A 10,930-nucleotide genomic window follows, 5' to 3' on the forward strand; every position below is an offset into this window, starting at 1 on the left:
TGTTTTTCGAAGGACACAGAGCTTAAAGGAAATTAAAATCAACTTTGTAACATAAGCTCGTCTCAGTAGGGATTCAGGCCTCCCATCTTGCGTAAGTTTCACATTTACTTGACTTTATACCCAATAGACTGCACACAAGAAAACGTTAAGCAAAGGAAAAAATAATTGTAAGACTGGGATGAAAATGTTAACATTATATGAGATGATCTGAAGCTAGGAGACTTTGAGGGAGATGCTAAACTTGTTTTTTTTTTTTTAAGAAACAAAGAAATATTTGGTTTTGAAGGGAGGTGGCTAGAAGGGATAATCTATTGGGGAAAGATGTAAACATTTCTCTTACAAGCTTCAGACTGAAAAAAAAAATAATTAAAGAAGTGTTTATTTTAAAGAAACCCCCCACTGTTACAGGGGAATGTACATTGCAAAGACTTTCATGCAATTAGGGCATAATCAGAAAATTGCAGTTAAGCAATCACTGATGGCATAATACTGCTGAAACAATGAAGAGGGATACCAGTGCATTATTAGGGGCTTCATTATTATCCGTTAAAAGTGAAGTAAAAAAAAAATTAAAACCACACACACAAAAACTATGAATAATAAAAATAGTATCAGAGAGGTGTGTGGGACCTATGACACCAGGAATTTCCAATTGCAGTGCTTTTATTTACATAGTTCACCAAGCTGTTATATGATGCACCATTTTTAGCACAGACTCTACAGCAAATTAGCATTTGGCTTGAAAGGGTACCCTATAAAAATCACAGGCAGGCACAGGTTTACAGCGAGAGATCTCTTTACCAGCTGCTCCGAGCTGCACTGGAGCCGCACCATGCGCTCCGAGAGCTCTAGCGCTGCCCAAGCTGTTAATCTGAAGGGTGACACGCAAGTACGCATTTTTCCATTTTCCCATGGTTTCCCAGCAAGGGTTTCAAATTAACACAGGCAATGTTCATTAAGGCTGCCCGGACTTTTGACGCAAACGGCAGCCAGAGAAACAAGTTATGATTAACCCTCCAGTCCCACGGAGGCACTGCCAAAACCAGCTTCCAGCCAAACTTCCAACTTTGTCATGTCCCCCCCCTTCCCACCCCGACCTCCGTACGTTGATGTCATCATCACAACTGCATGGAAATAGTCCTCAAAAGGCACGTCCTGGTACAAACTAATTTCCTGTCAACACGCTGCCTGCAAATCCAGGCAGTCAGAATTAAGCCGCTCACATAATCCACGCAGGGCCATGTGTGCACTGGTGCGCATATGCAAGAGCTGTGCCCTAACCAGAAATACCCTAAACTTCAAAATAAAAAAAAACGTGTGAGCAAAGAGGAGTCTGGCTGCTCCATAAGGGCCTGAGAATTTCAGTTTCTCTTGGGCTGCCCTAATGAAATACATCAGTCTGGAGGCTACATGTTATTTTAATCTTTTTGCCAACCCCTCTTTCTTTGAAATCCTCAATGAAGGAGTTTTAAAGGCAAAAAAATGTGTTTGCTTACTAGTTTATTACATTAGTTAGAGCCAGATATCCTCCCCTGTGTGATATTTGAGCTAATCCTGCAAGTGTCCCACCAGTCTCAGAAATACACACACATGCTCCTGCGCAGGCATTTCATTTAACTATCAGAGAAGCTTCCTGAATGCCAAAAGCCCATCAGGTAAGCCTATCCATGGATTAATGCAGACTACTGAAGGTGAATATGGAAAACAAAACCTGTTCTTGCTATTTTAGTTCAGTTATAGGCGTTTCCAGTACACATTTTGACAGAATAAAACATGTACCAAAACAAGTGTACCAAAGCCTCACAATTAATTTGAATTAATTCTGGCCTTGTCTCATGGAACTGAGAGACTGTGAGCTCCAGCTCCAAATTCAATATAGCAGGTACGGGGTCTCCACAACACCTTTTCTTTTTCTCATCTCCTTTGGCCTTATCCAATGACAGTTCTAACCAGCTGTATTCAGATCTCAGTGGGCACCGACGTTTCCCCTTGAACATCTTAAGCCACTCTCATACTTCTTCCCGAGGATATAAAAGCAACTGCAGCCTGATTCTATCACTGCATCAGTGAGTACATACGGTTCACTAGCTTATATAGTTTTTCAAGTCAAGGAGCTTTTGTTTCCGGACATAACCAGATGTATGAAATCACCAGGTTTAAATCTGTTACCCTTCTTGCTATAGGAATTTTTTTGACAGGAACTGACTTCTTGTTTTGTACATTTTTACTTATTTAACTTCCGTTTCTTCTCCCTCCCTCCCCCCCCCCCCAATCTAACAGATTTTTTAATATCTGAAAACTAAAAACAATCTGAGAATGCAGTCATTACAGTTTCACCTCATGATGAAATTTGGTAATCATCACCACCACAAGTTAATGCAAACATACACTTGCATCATCTGACAACCTAGAACACTTCCAAAGCCAATGGAAAGAATGTTTTTTCAGGACACCAGATGTCATTTTCATTGGAAAATGTATTTAAGTCTCAGTCATGATTTAAATCCTGTAAGGGAGAACCACTGACTCTCCATTCCGCCACTGACTTGAATGGCATTGAAGCCCATCTGTGCATCTGAGCTTCAGAATCAGGACCTTAATTTAGTTATACTGCTAAACTGTAGACCTGGAAATGCAGGAAATACTCACCCAATAACATTCTGAGCGCTCTTAAATTCACAGCAACTGTGAAACTACAAAAGCAGAAGGAAGTCTGGGAGGGCCCCTCTCCTGAAAAGCCCCATTTCTGTGCAGACAACCTTACCTCAGGCAGATCCATGAGGTCCAAGAGGCAGACCTCAGGAGAAGTATCCAGGATAAATTACTGCAGAGGGATTAATCTCCACACAGCTGAAATCTATAACACAGGTTTTGTGAGAAGGGAGTAGAGCCCACCTTCTCTTCCAAAATGTCATATCAGGCAAGATTTACATACAGATAAAAGCTGCCTTCATTATTTTCTTTTACCCATAGCAAAAGAATTGCAATCATAATCAAAATTTACGGGTCTTAAAAATACTTGCGAACGTGCTATCATCTCAAATAATTCCTTCACTGGAATCTCTGGAAATAATTTCATATCAAAACAAATGTAAAACTCATTGACATGACAAAATGGTTGGTATCAAAAAATGAATATAGGTTGAAATAGACCTTTCTGGCAGGACTCCCCACTTCTCTGCAAACTACCGAGGTAAAAGGTTCCTGAAATACCAAAGCCCCCTGCCAGCACACTCCCACGCAAGAGTCGCCTCGCTCGCACAGTCTGAAGGATTTTTATTGAGTCTGACATTTCTGTCAGGGCTTTGCAGGGGTAACCTGTCAGCAAGGAGCACCTGCCAAGTCCGTCTTCTCAGTCCAACTGCTGTGATCGTAATTAACTGTCACACTGTTTTATTTCCTTCCCTCACAAACTCTGGTGAAATATAGCTTTAGCAGTTCACAGTTTTCCACAGCATTAGGAGGAAAAAAAAAAAAAAAAAACTACTCCAATAGCATTATCAGAAAAACAATAATTGCAGCATCTTCCCAGATAGCAAATTTCACTCAAAAATTCTATCAGAAGGGCAATTTGTCCAGCAGAATGGACACTGCCAGGCCAATTAGAAAAAGCAGGCCCTTCCGCACAGATACACCCCGCTGAAATAGTAATTCAGTCAGAATATTCTTATATCTAAAGATAGCAGAGTGGGCCCTTATGTTAGCTTTGTTTCCCTTGACTATTACTGAGGCTTACAAAACCCAAACTTTAATAAATATACTAGGTGTACAGAGACATGTATGTTTACATAAGCAGCATATATCACTATTTTTCCCCTGTAGCAGCTTTCCCTCTCCCCCTCAAAATCACACCACCTTTTATATCACATACTTATTTCTGCTTACAAGCACAATGCCTGTTTTGAGTTGCAAAACTGTTATGCACAATTACTAATTGATTCCTCTGTGTACATGCACTCAAAACAAAAGAGGTATTTCATAAAATAAAAAGGCATAGCAAGCATACCTAGGCCTAAAACACTGGGCCAAATTAACTTCTTGCACACGTATGGTACAACTTCAGTGCATACTATTAATTCAAACCACTACAGATACTGCAGGCTTGGATGTTATTAAAAAGTCTAGAGGAAATATACAGCATGCAAATCTTGTATGTTAACAGTTAAATATTTTGGCTATTCATTTAAAAAAAACAAACAACCAAATAACAACAACAAAAAAAACCCAAACAAAAACCCCCAAACCTCTTCAGTGTTAAGAGAAACTTTCCCCATAGGAGGGAATTTTCCTGCCTGTGTCATCAGAAAAACACTGAAAGAAGATAATCCTAAACCCTTCCCTCCATCAGCACCCTACAATTAGATGCTGTCGCATTCTGTGTGCACCTGTATCAGTTATTACCCACTATATTGTTTCACATCTTCCCTGTTTCCTCAAGAGCAAAATTCAAGTAATACAGAAGGAAAATCTCCTGAGGAAACCTGGGGGAGTCTGGGAAATTCAGAGACTGGGTAGAACACTTAGCTTTATGGTCATCTCCAGGCCAAAATGGTGTTTTGCCAACTGTCGATTCACTGATTAAGTGCAGTTCATGTCATCTGGTTTTTATGATATTAGAAAAGCATAGAAAAACAAGAGAAGTCCTATTATTCCTTGAGTGACCGCCAACTTCTAAGCAAGCTTTCTATAAAGAGAAGATGAGCTTTGTGAAACCAGGAAACAGTGTTCAGCTGTCAGCAGGTGACTTAGAAACAAATGGCCTATAGACCGCTGCACAAACATCCTCCATGGTCATGGAACTAGCCTCTTCCATTTGCCCAAATTTCTTATTGTTGCAGCTTCCAGGCGTTAGTGAAGTAGGCCCAGAAAAATGAAATGGAATGAAAGGAGAGAAAAGAAGGAAAGGAGCCAGTTTGAGATGGGTTTGGAATCAACAGGCTCTCTTCCAGAGGGCTTTCCCCAAGCACATCTCCAAATCCTTAAGCACTTAGATGGTGATCTATCATCCATTTCCATCTGCCTGCAACTAATTCCAGACACATGTCCATGAAAGATGGACATTAGACCTTGCTTTCATCTGGCATCACCATCTAGCTGAAACTGGAAGGATGCTAACGTCAAGAGTTCTCCTATTCTGTTAACACTGACTTTGCCTTAAAAAAAACCCAAACACACACCTGATGCACAGTAAATTTCCCATTTCCTTTCTTTCTGTTTTCCTCAGCATTTCTCCTCTGCACATTCCTGGAAGTTAATCAAGTTGAAAACTGTAATCAATCATGTACCAGGGAAGCAAGTACAGCTTAAGTTGGAAGTATTACAGCCCTAGAAGTAAATAACTAGACTGAATTTCATTTCATTATAACAATATTTAAGTATAAGAGGTTCACTTTCATCTGGAATAAGTTTCATTTGTAAGTTTTAATTACAATTATTTTCTCTTTGTCTCTCATTTAAAATGAAAAAAAAAAAAAAAAAAGGCAAGACCTTCAATCATTATACTCCTAAACCCACCACCAGTTGTAGCCTGCTTGGGCCCATTTAGAGTGGGTAAACTGACCTTTTTCCATAGCCAACACCATACTGGGAACTGAAGTGGCCAACACATATGCCCACTTCTGATCTCTCTAACCCTTGCATCTGTTTCAACTGGGCCTCTGGCAGGAATCCAGGCAGAGGCTCAAATTCCTGTCTTTGGCTGAAGCACCTTGCTGCGGGTGAATTTTGCCACAGCACTCCCAAGCACTGCAGAACGGGCTTACCAACATTAACAGACTTGATTAGTCCCTCTGAACCCCACACATTTATCCATGCACTTGAACGGCTTCAAGAAAAGGGTGTACAGATCCAGTCCTTCTTCCACTGATGCCAATGAAAGTCTCTACTGATTTCAAATGTCTGAATTATAATACAGGCTGGCAAAGTTACAGATTATTGGGTTTTTCAAACAAAAAGGAAGAAACAGATTTAAAACACATTGTGATAAAGGATTCTTGCTAGACAAGAAGCATTAACAAGTTTTGTTTTAAAATTAAAGGGATTGCAGACATTTATCGTATATACACACAACCTACGGGTAATGCTATTTGTTAAAGTTGCTATTCCAAAGTGAATTACAAGCTTTACTGTACAATTAAATCATTTCAAAACTTTACTTTTTCACCACTCCTTGCTAGGCCTAAAATAGAAAGCTGGCACTGGACAAGCAGCTTTTTTCCCAGACAATATTTCTATTTGGATACCAAGTTCCAAAACTTTAAAGAATTCAGACAGCAGTCACAAAAGTTTTGAACGCCTCAACTCTATCACATCCAAACACAGCTCAGATATCGCAGGGAATCAGCTGATGTTCCCCAATTCAGGGACAAGCAGTGCCAACATCAGCCAGAAACATAAAGCTCGTTGCCTAATTCAGCCTGCTGCTAGAATCAGGCTCCTCACCACACAAGTATATGGCACAGGGAAACTCCGTTTCTTCCATGTACTCTTTGTTCACTTTCTTTTGCCTTTGCGTGAGTAATATTAGGGTGACAATACTTCCTCCAGCTCTAATACTGGTTATCTACCCTGTGCAAGGTCATTTTCTGCTGAGAACCTCAATCCTACCTAATAGCACTTTGCTTTGTCCCTGCAGGGTCCAGCCCATAGGTTTCACTGCTAGGATGCAATACACTGACCTCCTTCATGACAGAGACTGCTGATTACACCAAGGAATTTGCATAGATACAAAAATGCAACGTATGTGCAAGCATGCAGTGTAATACGCACTAAAGTATACAGTATATGTGCTAAAATATTCCAGAAAGAGGCAGGTTGGTTTAAAAACAGATTTATCACAGTCCCTGTTAAAAGCAGACATGGCACAATACAAAAGAGAAGTTGCTTCATTTAGAAGCCTGAGGGCCTCAAAAGTTAAGACTGCAAATAATTTAATACCTACAGTGAAAACAGTACATCTTTCAGAGGTTCTGAGCATTTTAAATTGTGGCTTAGGAATGTATCTATCCTCCCCGCCAGTGTACAGGATAACATACCTCCCTGGAAAAGAACCATAATAATGTAGTTTCAGGGGAGCGGTACCAAAGACCCTTTGCTTTGTCACTTCTACCCTCATTCTGAAAAGGTCAGCATTATTCATCTACCAACTTGTTTTGGCCTCCACAAGTCAAATGCAAGGTACTGATTTTGTCCCTTGTCTTTTTTTTTCCATTTGAAAATGGAATTTATCAGTGTCTTTCACATCAGTCTACAACATTTCCCATCTTACATTACAAAGATTTGCAGCTAAAGGGAAAAATGCTTTGCTTCTGAAAAACAAGAAAAGGAACAAATATGTCTCTTGCCCAAAAATCCTAAAAATCCTACTTATATAAACAATGTCCCATTTCCAAAGCACAGCGATTTCTTAAGTTCAGCAAACAGACTGTCTGTGCTGCATTTACACAGAGCCACGTTCATTCATCACTTTCAAGTCTAATTACCAAGCCATTTCCCTCTTGGCAACCTCTAATGGCCAGAAGAATTAGGTTTTACATGGTCAGGATACCAAGGGATAACAAATACCCATAACTCTTTGCAGCTGTGCAATTTGTAAAGCCTCTCAAGCTTTGTCCGGGGAAGGGATTACTGCGAGGCAAACTTTCCTCCTCATCTGGACCAGTCCTGCAGGTCTTGCTTCAGCACAGTCTCTCCTAGAAAAAGTCATAACAACATCTTTCAAAAGTAAGGAGAAAGAAAAAAAGTCATAACCCGCTCGTGGAAGCAAACACTAATTAGAACCACAGAGCGGTGGAAAAGGCTCCGTACATCACGTAGTTCACCTCTCCTGGTGCACGATTGCTCCCCGCTGCATGTTAATCCACGAAACATCAGTTTTGTTTGAAAGATGTCAAGTGGTAGGTTGCTGGAGCTTCTCCCATATGACGGACTAACTTCTCTACCAAAAGCCCTTCTGCTTGGCAGAATTTTTTCTACTCAAAACTCATCGTGACACCTCTAACCTTCTACCATCTTTTCTTCCGCAGGTTTATATGTGCTCTTTAGAATCAGTTATAGTGAATGCCTCCCTTTTTCTTTATAGTCAGTCCATCCAGCCCCTAATTTTTTATTTTCAATTCTCTCTAAACTTCCTCTAACATCTCAACATAAACCAGACAGAAAGGGAAAAATCTTCCAAGAGCACTAGAAGCGCAGAACAACAGAACAAAATGCAGGAATGAATACAGGTCAAATTATCTTTATCTGTCCTCACTACCATGTCGGAAACTCAAGTCCATTCAGAACCACCTTCTCATCTTGCATCAAGGTTCTCCAGACTTCTCCATCGAGCAACTGCTGCTTACACTGAACTATTTTTCTTCAGAAGGGTAGGATCATATTTTTGTAAGTTCTCTTCAAGGCTGGTATGTATCCAGCCCACAATTTTAATTCTTTGATTAATACATATTAGTTTGTTGCGTACATGCAAAATTGGGAGGGGGGTGAGGACACACAAGAAGAAAACCCCAGGAGTTTAATTCATGTAGATCAAACATATGGAACTTCTAAGCAGGCTGGATAAGAAATCTTTTCAGAAATTACACATTTTGACACTGAACAATGTCAATTAATATAATTTTTGCTGACTTCAAAGTATTATTTCTTGTAACTAATAAACACACTCAAATACATTTTGTAAAAGAAAAGTGCCACACGAGACAGTTAGATTAGGCAGAATGTTAGATGTATTACAACTATGGAGTTACGGCTTGGGAACATATAATAAATAAAACTGCGGCATATCTGAATGCAGCTACAGTGTTTGCCATGGAGCAATGGCTTGTGCTGTGACAGAGACTCCACTACATGATGCAAAGGAGACATATTGAATGGTGCAAGCAAGAAAATTCCTTAGCTTTCTAGATCTACCTGTATTATAAAGTAATTGCAAAGTCTATTAGTTTGTATGTGCCTGCTGATGAGAAGGGATTGTTCAGTGTTCTCTGCAGAAGGTTGGGAGCAAAATGTTTGTGTTTTAAACCCACAAGCTTTATTCAAATCTAAACAAGTAATAATGGGTTAATGAATAGTTGGCAAAGCGCTTTGAAGAGCAAAAGCATTAAGCAATTACTCAATGTTATTTCACATCTGTATTTCAGATCCGAACTATGCAAAAGACTACTCTCACAGCTTAACTTTAGGCTTCTCTGTATCTCTGAACACGTCCTGTTAGGACCTGGAGATTTGGGATGCAGCACATTCTGCACAAAGCCCGTGACATCTGAACAAGGATTTAAACTGAGAGGAAAAACTTTTACAAAGCTGTATCACAGAGTGGTTTTCACTGCCAAGGCAGAGAAAACTAATTCAACCAACAGAGGGAATAGGGAGACAATATAAACAGGTGTTTCCTTGAAAACTTCAGCATGGTTAGTAATAGTACAGGAAATGGATCTCCAGAGGCCACAAATCGTTAGCATCTCTAATGCATTTGCAAATTCCTACTGTGCAAAGTCAGCCTGTAAAAAAAGGCCATTTCTAGTAAGTGCCTTGTCTGGTTTCCTACACCATTTAATTTCAGATGAATTTTATGAGAACTCTGCTACATATTTTACCTCCCATCTGGTTCAGATTTGACAACGAAATATTTGTGTGTCCCACCCTGTTCTTTTTAAAGCTCCAAAACCAGATGTCTCCAGCACAACACTACTGCAGCAGGTCATACCACATTCTTCAGCAAGCTGTGCCAGGCCTACTACCCCCCACAGACAGTTCCAGGTAAGGTAAAATTGGGTTGTTTACTCCCTAAAAGAATAAAGCACGCGAACAAACAAACTCAACACCTCTAGGGCACTGTGTGAAAAGGCTGATTAAAATATACTATGGCTTATTCTTCCAAAAGGTTTTATCTTGATGAAGTGGTGTTTCTGAACACTAAACACATTAAGAATTGTAGCAGGGGGAAGGTCTTTCCCCCCCCCTCTAGTGGCTTGATTCCAGCACACATTTTTGCAACTTCTCTATTGTGATAAGCAGGCAGGTGTTTCAGTACATACCATAGGGTGGCTAGCGTTTTTAGGAAGCTTACAAATTTCACAGTTGCATACATTGCATATGAGAAGGATGCTGATTAAGACATCTTCTATCAAATTTTGCGTTTTCAACAGAAAAGGTGTTCACTACTTAGAATTTTCACAGGGCAGCTCTACACTGCACGTGATGTCACCTCCTATAACATAAACAATTAATCTGTGTCACCGAAATGTCAGAATGACACCTTTTATCCTTTCCTGGGGATACAAATGGCCCTTTTTGCAATACAAAGGAATCCATAGGGATGCCAGGGTAGTTTCTTTTTCCATAAAAATGATGAAGTTGAGAGTTGCCTTTAAACTGGACAAATACTTTCTACTTGCACATACTTGATAGTTTTCCATGCAAAACAACACAGAAAACTTGCTCACAACAAGTAATACCTTATTTTATAAAAAGGTATCCCCCAAGACAGACCACTTGGAGAGCCTGTCAAATCTTAAATGCTATAGTAACAACTGAAACCTGCTATAATCCTCCTTCAGACAGGAGCTAAACATCTCTCAGAATCATGACAAAGCAGGACATTAAAAAAAACCATTGTTAGCTGCTTGCACAATAACCCCTTTTTAAAGTCACACATGAAAGGACATAAGTATTCTCAAATCTGTTCATGAAGTTTTTCCCAGTCTGGTGAAATGTTTATATGTAAGTGTAAACTTAGGCATATGAGTAGTCTCCTTGGAAATTCATGTAATATAGCATATGATCATATTGTTTGCTTGATGGAAACACTATATTAGGCCAGCACAGCAACCCTGGGAAAAGAAAGGAGTTAGTTACTGGAAATAAATGCAAGCTAAAACCACAGAAAACAGCCAAAGGGCATGAGAACCAGAAGAATCATTCCTGCAAATGA

General features: G+C 39.8%; 1 protein-coding gene across 1 annotated transcript in view; it reads right to left on the bottom strand.

Moving 5' to 3' along the window:
* SPATA5 (spermatogenesis associated 5) overlaps positions 1-10,930 on the bottom strand; it is a 200,689-nt gene that overhangs the window by 143,175 nt on the left and 46,584 nt on the right. The gene's annotated exons all lie outside the window — the stretch shown is intronic.

Source organism: Charadrius vociferus, unplaced genomic scaffold, assembly GCF_000708025.1.
Source record: "Charadrius vociferus isolate BGI_N301 unplaced genomic scaffold, ASM70802v2 scaffold806, whole genome shotgun sequence".
Lineage (NCBI taxonomy): Eukaryota > Metazoa > Chordata > Aves > Charadriiformes > Charadriidae > Charadrius > Charadrius vociferus.